A 9,727-nucleotide genomic window follows, 5' to 3' on the forward strand; every position below is an offset into this window, starting at 1 on the left:
CTCCCAGATAGAGGAGATGGGTCGTGCTCCAGGCAAAAGGCCTGAGCTCCTCCGGCAGGGAGTCCACCCGCCACTGACCCACCAGGAGTCCGGAACATTTTTCCCAGTTGATTCTGGCGGAGGATGCGGCCGAGTAAATCTCCTGGCACTCACGCATCCTCCGCAGGTCAGCGGGATCCTCAACCGCGAGGAGCACGTCATCGGCGTAAGCCGAGAGGACGACCTCCACGCTCGGCCCTTGCAGAGCCAGTCCCGTCAACCTCGTCCGCAGGAGGCGCAGGAAAGGCTCCACGCAGACGGCGTGTAACTGGCCGGACATGGGGCATCCCTGGCGCACCCCTCTCCCAAAGCGAAGGGGCGCCGTCAAGGACCCGTTAACCTTAATCAGACACTCCGCGGCGGCGTACAAAAGTCGGATCCGGACGACGAAATGCGTCCCGAACCCGAAAGCGCGCAGAGTTCCGAGCAGATAGACGTGATCCACCCTGTCGAACGCCTTCTCTTGGTCGAGGGATAGGAAGGCGACCGACAGACCAGCCTCCTGGGAATAATGGATGAGGTCCCGGACCAGATGGATGTTTGTTGTCGTGGATTGTCCGGCCCGGGACCGTGTAGGACTGATCGGGGTGGATCATGTGGTCCAGCACGGCATCAAGGCGAGCAGACATCGCCCTGGCGAAGATTTTGTAGTCCGTGCTGAGGAGGGAGACCGGTCGCCAGTTCTTAAGGAGGCGGAGATCGCCCTTCTTAGGCAGCAGGACAATGACTGCCCTGCGCCAAGAGAGGGGCATCTCCCCGGTCGCCAGACTTTCCCCTAGGACCCGCGCGTAGTCGCCCCCCAGGACGTCCCAGAATGCCCTGTGGAACTCCACGGTCAGCCCGTCCAGCCCCGGGGATTTTCCCCTCGAGAGCCGGTCGAGGGCGCCGGTCAGCTCCGCCAGACTTAGCGGAGCTTCCAGATTTTCGCCGCCCTCCGGGCTGACCTTCAGCAGGTACTCCCACAAAACTCTACGCGCTTCCTCGCTGGACGGCTCCGGAGAGAACAGGGCCCCGTAATATTCACGGGCCCTGTTGTTGACGCCCTCCGGATCCGAGACGAGAGAGCCGTCGTCAGCCAGCAGCGTCAAGAGCTGCTTACGGACACCCTGTCTTTTTTCCAGCGAGTAGAAGAAGGGGGAGCCGCGGTCCAGATCCCGCAGGAACCGGATCCGCGACCTCACGAACGCGCCTCGGGACCCAACGAGCTGCAGGTCCTTCAGCGCGGCCTTCTTCGCTTCGTACACCGTCCGCAGGGCCGGGTCCCCAACGACTTGACCGAGACGAGACTCGAGGTCGAGCATCTCTTTTTCTAGGCGCCCGACCCTGGCCGCCCGCCTCTTGGTCGACCCCCTCGCGTACTCTTGACAGAAGACGCGGACGTGAGCCTTGCCCACGTCCCACCATAGCCTCAAGGAGGGGAAGCCCCCCTGCTTCCTTCTCCAGTCGGCCCAGAAACGACGGAACGAGTCCTGGAACCGCACGTCCTCCAGCAGCCGGTTGTTAAAATGCCAGTACGCGGACCCCGTCCTCGTGCGGAGCGAAGCGAGCTCCGCCCACACCAGGTGGTGGTCTGAACACGGCACCGGCCGCATGGAGGCCGCCGGAACGCAGGAAACGTACGCCCGAGACACGTAAAGGCGGTCGACTCTGGACCATCCTACTCCAGGCCTCACCCAAGTAAAGGCGCTGGAGTCGGGGTGGAGATTTCGCCAGACGTCCACCAAGTCGAAGGACCCGACCAGGTTCCTCAACTTCTCCATCGCCGTCATGCACTGCGGGGCACCGGAGCGGTCCCTCGCCTCGAGGGTGCAGTTAAAATCCCCCCCGAGGACAATGCAGTCGCCGACGTCGACGGAGCCAAGAAGAGCGGACACCTCTTCAAAGAAGCGCGTTTGCTGCGGGCCGGGCTGAGGGGCGTACACGTTCACAAGATGGAGCGGCACATCCCCCAGGCGAACCGTTACGTGCAGCAAGCGGCCTGGCACGGGGTCCTCGACCCCCAAGATCTCCGGCTGAAAATGCGGGTCCAGCAAGATGGCCACCCCACTAGAAGTGGCGGTGAGGTGGCTCATGCGGATCTCTCCTTGCCATTCCAGGACCCACGTGGCTTCGTCTCCCGGAACGGTGTGGGTTTCTTGCAGGAAGCACGCCGCATATTTCCCCTCCCGCAGGAGCGAAAAATTGTTAAATCTACGGCGTGCCTCTCTGCTGCCGTTGATGTTGAGGCTGGCTATGGTTATCTTCATGACTAGAGCATAGTGCAACCTCTACCTTAACCTATTGTGGTGGGGGGCGAGTGGAGTCGTTTGTTGACCTCCACTCCTTCAGCAGCCCAGCGAGGAACTTTTTGAGCCGGCGCAGCTCAAGGCCTTGCGCCTTTGATAAGGGCCCACCCGCGGCCATGGTTTTAGCGGCGGCGCAGACGGAAGCGACGAGCAGCCCCGGCTCGGACCATCTTTCCAGGGCCAGACGGGCTTGGTCGCGGCGACCCCGGCACTGGACCAAAAAGTCCCGGAGTTCCTTTGCAGGAATGAGGAGGGTCTCAGCGGCGGACGCGAGCAGATCCACCGCCTCACTGGCGATGGACTCGAGATCTTCACCCGCGCCCTCCACCGAGTCCCCGTCCCCCTCCGGGAGGTCGCCGCTAGCAGCCGGCCCGTCGACCACACGAGGTACGGCAAATGGCCCGGCCGCTCCATCTGGCCCTGGCTCTGCCCCGATCCCACCCCCAGGATCGTCGGCAGAGGAGTCCCCACTGGGCTCTTTTAAAATTGGTGCTGGGTCGGGAAGCGACAGCGGAAGGGGTTCCTCCTCCGCCCCAGGAACCGGGGAACACGGAGAGACCTGGTCAAAGTAATGTTCCAGGTCCACCAAGCACCCCAGCTCCAAAGTAGGGGGCGAGGGTTGTTGTTCTTCCCCCTCCCCGCTGCCACCCCCCGGCCCAGCGTGTACAGATTCATTAAAATTCAAAATTTCCGTTTCTGCCGAGTCGAGCAACTCCCGGGGGAAGTCGGTTATTGGCTGGGTGGGCTCAGGTGCGGCCTTTTCGGCTCCGCCCGCCTCAGTCCCCGGGACGCTCAGCCCGGCGGCAATGCATTCCTCCGCTGGCCCCACGACCCCCACGACAGGCAGATCTTCCACGCCATCCCCGGGAGGCAGCGGCTGGGCAGCCTCGACTGCCTCACTCTCTCCGGGGACAGATTCCTCTCGCCTACAGCGCAGCTTGGGGGCGCTGGTGGGGGACGCGGGACACGCGGCGGGCACCGCCTCCTCAGCGGAGGGATGTTTTCACCCCCCGCCTCATTGGAGCGGCGCCTCCTTTTTTTCCCGGGGGGGCGCGGAGACAGGGAGACACCCGTGTCTGCCGAGGCCTCACGCTCCACTCCCCCCTTTTTCTTGTCTTGCCCGCGCTCGAACCCCTCTGCGGTATTAGTCAAGGGCTCGGGCACGGGCTCAGAGCACCCCGCGCTCGCCGGTGACGGGGTTGGGCCGAGCGCGGTAAACAAATCGTCTGGCGCACTGAGGGGACCCGCCTCCAGATGTTTCGCCTTCTTCCGCGCCTTCCTTCCGATCGGACGCTCTCCCTCCCCCCCCGCCGGCGGCCGTGAAAACAAAGGCCCCCGACGATGCCCGCGCACCGACGGCTCCCGGCATGCGGACGCAACTAGGGGGAGGGGTGGCGGCGGCGCCAGCCTTGGCCGCCTTCGGTGGTTTGGCGGCCTTGGAGGCGTGGCAGTTCTTGCGAACGTGCCCCACCTCCCTGCAGGTCTGGCACCGCACGCCGTCCGACGTCCAGAAGACGCGGTAGGCAGGCCCCTCGTGCACCACATTAAAATGACCTTCCGTCGTCTCCTCCCGCGCCAGCCGGACAAAAAGCTGGCGGCGGAAGGAGAACACGTGGCGCAGGCTGTTCTCTCTGAGGCCGAGCGGTATGGGGTTAATCCCCGACCTTACCTCCCCCAGTTGGTGTAGGTGAGGGAGGAGGAGCTCAGCGGGAACAAAGGGCGGGACGTTAGATATGATGACCCTCTGCGCGGTGGCCTCGAGAGGGTCCACCGGCAGGAACATCCCGCCCACCGTGAGCCCCCTTTCAAGGGCCAGGGACACCGCCCGCTCCGGCCCCAGGAAGAACACAGCCTTCCCAGACATCTTAGAGGCTGCGACAATGGCCGAGGGGCCGACTACCCCAGCCATCGCCCGCACGCACTCCTCGATGGTCATTGTGGGGTGAGTGTAGCTCTTGACCCCGTGTTTTTTCGTAATCAATCTGAAAGGTGGCAGGGCAGCAGGAGGCGCAGGACGTGCCGTGGATGTGGACACCGCCTGCGCATATGTCCTTGCTGGCCCTGCCACCGGCGTCCCTTTGAGGGCTACACCCACCCCAAAGTCACAGGCCTTAATGGTCTTAATTGGCCTCGTTTAATAAGACTGAGCAGAGGAGCTCTTAACGAGGCACACCTCTCCCCTAGTTGACAATTGGGGAGGGGCCTTGCTCCCTCTGCTCAGTTGTTTTAATTGTTTTTTAAAATTAGGAGGAAGGGCTCTCAGAGAGAGAGGGGAGAGACAGAGACAGAGAGAGAGAGATAGAGACAGGGGGTGTGGGAAAGAGGGATGCTGCGAGGGCAGGTCTCCCCTCACAGCGATGGGTGGGTGTTTTTCTTGGGGTGCACTCCCCAGATGATGGAAAAAAAAAGAAACACAGTCTTTGCGGGTGGTCTTCGGGTCGTGGGAGAAGATGTCTTCACCTGGAGTAGCTGGAGCCACCCAGGCACACACTCCCAACGATGTTTAATTAGGGTACTTAAATATTCTTCAGCCTGGTAGCTCCAGCTATCCCAGGCTAGGCAATGGGGGAGGGGTGCTTCAGTGCTGTGTGGGGCCTAGCTGTAGGCAAGACCCCCACACACACTTTCACACACACACACCCCCCGCGATGTTCCGGCCCTCGAGTGGTCTTCTTTCCTCCCCCCACCAATACAACAAAGTCTTTTAGGGGGAATGCACCAAAACACACCCACCTTTGGTTGTTGAAGTTTCTCCCTCCTTTCACACTGGATGGTGTTCTTTTTCCTCTCTCTCCAACTCTCTGTAGCAGTAATAAGGTGGTTGAATTTGCAGCTCTCCTCCTCTCCCTCTAGATGGATTAGAATTGTAGAAAGCCCCTTCCCTCCTCCTCTTCCTGGGCTGTTCTCAGGGCTCACAAGGCCTTCCAAACAGGAGCAAAGCAGGTAGCTCCTTCTCTCTCTGCAGCTCAGCTCCAACTGTTTAGGCCACTGCTCCACCATTGGCCCTTGTGCATGAAACTCTTTTTGGGAGTATAACATTTCATGCAGTGAACTAATTGACCACGGCAGGATTCGAACGTTCAATTTTTCTGATAACGTCACGGTCGTAATCGAACTCAGACACCTTATCCGATAGGCCACTCGACCTCTGCCTTACATTTCACGCAGTGATCAAATGTGATTGCAGCAGGACTCGAACCTGCAATTTTCTGACAACTTCGCAGTTATAACCAAAGTTGGACGCCATATCCATTAGGCCACGCGGCCTCTAAAACAGAAGTGTCTGTTGTATCACAACACGCTGCTGATGGTTGGGACAGCAACAGCGAGGTGAGCTGCAAACTTGTTCAGGAACAGCATTGCAATTTGAAGCACCGCAAATACAATACTCCCTGACCGGGAATCGAACCCTGGCCGCGGCGGTGAAAGCGCCGAATCCTTACCACTAGACCACCAGTGAAGCTGCTGCCCCTTGTGCATGAATCCCAAAAGGTTAGTTTGCAGGTGCAGCAGGTAATCAGGAAGGCGAATGGAATGTTGGCCTTCATTGTGAGAGGGATGGAGTACAAAAGCAGGGAGGTGTTGCTGCAACTGTATAAGGTATTGGTAAGGCCGCACCTGGAGTACTGCGTGCAGTTTTGGTCACCTTACTTAAGGAAGGATATACTAGCTTTGGAAGGGGTACAGAGACGATTCACTCGGCTGATTCGAGAAATGAGGGGGTTACCTTATGATGATAGATTGAGTAGACTGGGTCTTTACTCCCTGGAGTTCAGAAGGATGAGGGGTGATCTTATCGAAACATTTAAAATCAGGAAAGGGATAGACAAGATAGAGGCAGAGAGGTTGTTTCCATTGGTGGGGGAGACTAGAACTAGGGGGCACAGCCTCAAAATACGGAGGAGCCAATTTAAAACCGAGTTGAGAAATAATTTTTTCTCCCAGAGGGTTGTGAATCTGTGGAATTCTCTGCCCAAGGAAGCAGTTGAGGCTAGCTCATTGAATATATTCAAATCACAGATAGATAGATAGATTTTTAACCAAGAAGGAAATTAAGGGTTATGGGGAGCGGGCAGGTAAGTGGAGCTGAATCCACGGCCAGATCAGCCATGATCTTGTTGAATGGCGGAGCAGGCTCGAGGGGCTAGATGGCCTACTCCTGTTCCTAATTATTCCATGTTCTAGGATAAAATCTCATAAAACACAGTCCTGTGGTGGGTGGGAGAGAGGGTGGGAAGGGGAGGAAGGAAGGAAGGAAAGAAGGAAGGAAAGACTTTGATTTATATCGCGCCTTTCACAACCACCGGATGTCTCAAAGCGCTTTATAGCCAATTAAGTACTTTTGGAGTGCAGTCACTGTTGTAATGTAGGAAGCAAGAAATATATGGGAAAAAGTATACCAGAGTAGCAAACAGGCAAGTCACAGTCCCATAATTTGATGCATGTTGCAACAAACTTAATTCAGCAGGAATTGTTAACTTCAAATCTGAACAAGGGACAGAGTTCTCGGAGACAACACTGTCTACGAAAGAGTTCTACAGGTAGCAGACAGGGCGTGTAAAGCTTTGCTATCAGTATTCTGCAGACTATTTGGACCAATGTTTAGGTGGTGCTACAGCAGCTACACCTAACTCTCCTAGAAATAGCCTGCATGAAGAACTATATTTACTGTTAAATATTATTTACATATCCTTATACTACATGCTATAGAATGAATTTGCTAATCAAACCCAGGTTAGGTGTATCTCTACTACATTAAATCAATGCAAGAGGGTTGAGACAGGTAGCCTCTGTGATAAACCTAGGAGAGAAAGGAAAGGAGGTAGGGGTCAGGTGACAAAGGAAAGAAAACTGAAGAAGGGAAGTGCATGTGCCACAAACATCTGAAAAAAGACCACTTTACTTGGGTAGATGATTCATAACCACAGGCACCAGAAGATAATAAGCTAACAGCAGATCAAGTTACCTTGATCCGTATTGACCAATTTTCAATACCACCATACCACTAACTTTACGACTCAAAGAACAGTCTGTACACCAGATACAGTCATTTGAAAGCAAAGCAGCAAAAATTCAACAATGTTACTTATTGTGTTACTTCGCTCAGTCTGCAATTTTGAATATTGCAATGTTTGCATTTTATTACTTGCTAAAGTTAATTTACAATGACTACATCAGAGCATCATATAGGAAGACCTGCGGCACTCATATCATCAAGGCAAGCTAAGTTGTGAATATCAAATCATTACAGCAATGCTACATTAACTATTTTTTTTAAATTTGGAAAAATTATTTAGCACCCATTTCAACTCGTGTGCAGGGGCTATATCAAAATGTACTTGCATACTGAAGATTATTTTATTCCTATGCAAAATTCAAGTGCGCGTCATTACATTTCAACATAAATGTAAACTTACAAAAATATTTTTTTGTTTAATCCTCTGCACATTTCAAAACTAATTTTAAACATATTACACGTAGGAATAAAATTGTTCAGAATACTTACAGCTCCTTCTTGATCGACATCAGCACCCATTTCCAACAAATGCTTCACACACTCAAGATGACTCTTTCTGGCAGCCCATATCAATGGAGTTGTTCCATACTGAAAAAAGCAACATCAGAGAAAGAAAAGATTCTTGCAAATATACATAAATCTTCTAAAATGTATTAATTCTATAGGTTTTATAATTCACAGACGGGGCAATAGAGTACAGTTCACAACATGGTTGTAAAGACTTGTTCAACATTTGACAAGTTGTCAGGTTGCAAGTATATTTGAGAATCAGGCTATATACAAGGTCAGACGAGAAATGTAAAAGAAAATGAGTGGGTATGAGAATAGAATGGCAGCCAACATAAAAGGTAATCCAAAGGTCTTCTATAGGCATATAATAATAGTAAAAGGATAATGGGCCCAAGTTTCGGCCTCAGTTGCTCCTGATTTTTTTGAGCAACTGGTGTAGAACGGAGTATCTTAGAAATTCAAATTCTCGGCATTTAGTTTGCTCCAGTTCTAGTCAGTTAGAACAGTTTCACTTTGGAACAGAATTTATTTTTTCCAAAAAGGGGTGTGTCCGGCCACTTACGCCTGTTTTCAAAGTTTCGGCAGTGAAAACTTACTCCAAACTAACTTAGAATGGGTTACAAATCAGGCGTAGGGAAATGGGGGGAGTGGGGGGGGTTTAAAAGGGAAGTTTACAAACATTGAACACTTCAGTTTTACAAATAAAGAGCCATCATCAATAATAACTGATAAAAACATCAATAAATCAACCAATAAATCAATCAAAAAAAATTAATAAGAAATATATTTTTTTTTAAATCAATAAATAAAACATTTTCTACTTACCGACTGCAGCACCGGGAGCCCTCCAACAGCGTGCTGGGATGCCCCCCCCCCCACCCCAGTGTGTCTCTGTCAGTGTCTCTATCTCTCGGTCTGTCTGTGTGTGTGTCTCTCATTCTCTGTCTGTCAGTGTCTGTGTTTCTGACAGCGAGGTTAGAGGGGCGGGGGGCAGGGGGAGGGAAAGGAGGAGGAGAAGGGAGGAGGAGAAGGGGGGGGTGAGGAGGAGAAGGGGAGGGAGGGGAGGAGGAGGAGAAGGGGAGGGAGGGGAGGGGGGGGAGAAGGGGAGGGGGGAGAAGGGGAGGGGGGAGGAGGAGAAGGGGAGGGGGGAGGAGGAGAAGGGGAGGGGGAGAGGAGGAGGAGAAGGGGAGGGGGGAGAGGAGGAGGAGAAGGGGAGGGGGGAGAGGAGGAGGAGGAGGAGGAGGAGGAGAAGGGGAGGGGGGGAGGAGGAGGAGAAGGGGATGGGGGGGAGGAGGAGGAGGAGGAGAAGGGGAGGGGGGGAGGAGGAGGAGAAGGGGAGGGGGGGAGGAGGAGAAGGGGGGGAGGAGAAGGGGAGGGGGGAGGAGGAGGAGAAGGGGAGGGGGGGAGGAGGAGAAGGGGGGGAGGAGAAGGGGGGGAAGGAGAAGGGGGGAGGAGAAGGGGGAAGGAGAAGGGGGGAGGAGGGGGGGGAGGAGAAGGGGGAAGGAGGGGGGGAGGAGAAGGGGGGGAAGGAGAAGGGGGGGAGGAGAAGGGGGAAGGAGAAGGGGGAGGAGGGGGGGGAGGAGAAGGGGGAAGGAGGGGGAGGAGAAGGGAGGGGAGGAGAAGGGGAGGAGGGGAGGGGGGAGGAGAAGGGGAGGGGGGGATGAGTGGGGGAGGGGGGGAGGAGGAAGGGGAGGAGGTGAGGAGAAGGGGAGGGGGGGAGGAGAAGGGGGGGAGGAGAAGGGGGGAGGAGGGGGGAGGAGAAGGGGGGGAGGAGGGGGGGAGGAGAAGGGGAGGGGGGAGGAGAAGGGGAGGGGGGGAGGAGAAGGGGAGGAGAAGGGGAGGGGGGAGGAGAAGGGGAGGAGAAGGGGAGGGAGGA

General features: G+C 55.1%; 1 non-coding gene across 1 annotated transcript; it reads right to left on the reverse strand.

Annotated features, from left to right (window-relative positions):
- Positions 1–5,712: 5,712 nt before the first annotated feature.
- Positions 5,713–5,784, reverse strand: trnae-uuc (transfer RNA glutamic acid (anticodon UUC)). Its single transcript has one exon. It is a non-coding gene; the product is annotated as a tRNA-Glu (tRNA).
- Positions 5,785–9,727: the final 3,943 nt, after the last annotated feature.

Source organism: Pristiophorus japonicus, chromosome 7 (assembly GCF_044704955.1).
Source record: "Pristiophorus japonicus isolate sPriJap1 chromosome 7, sPriJap1.hap1, whole genome shotgun sequence".
Classification (NCBI taxonomy): Eukaryota; Metazoa; Chordata; class Chondrichthyes; family Pristiophoridae; genus Pristiophorus; species Pristiophorus japonicus.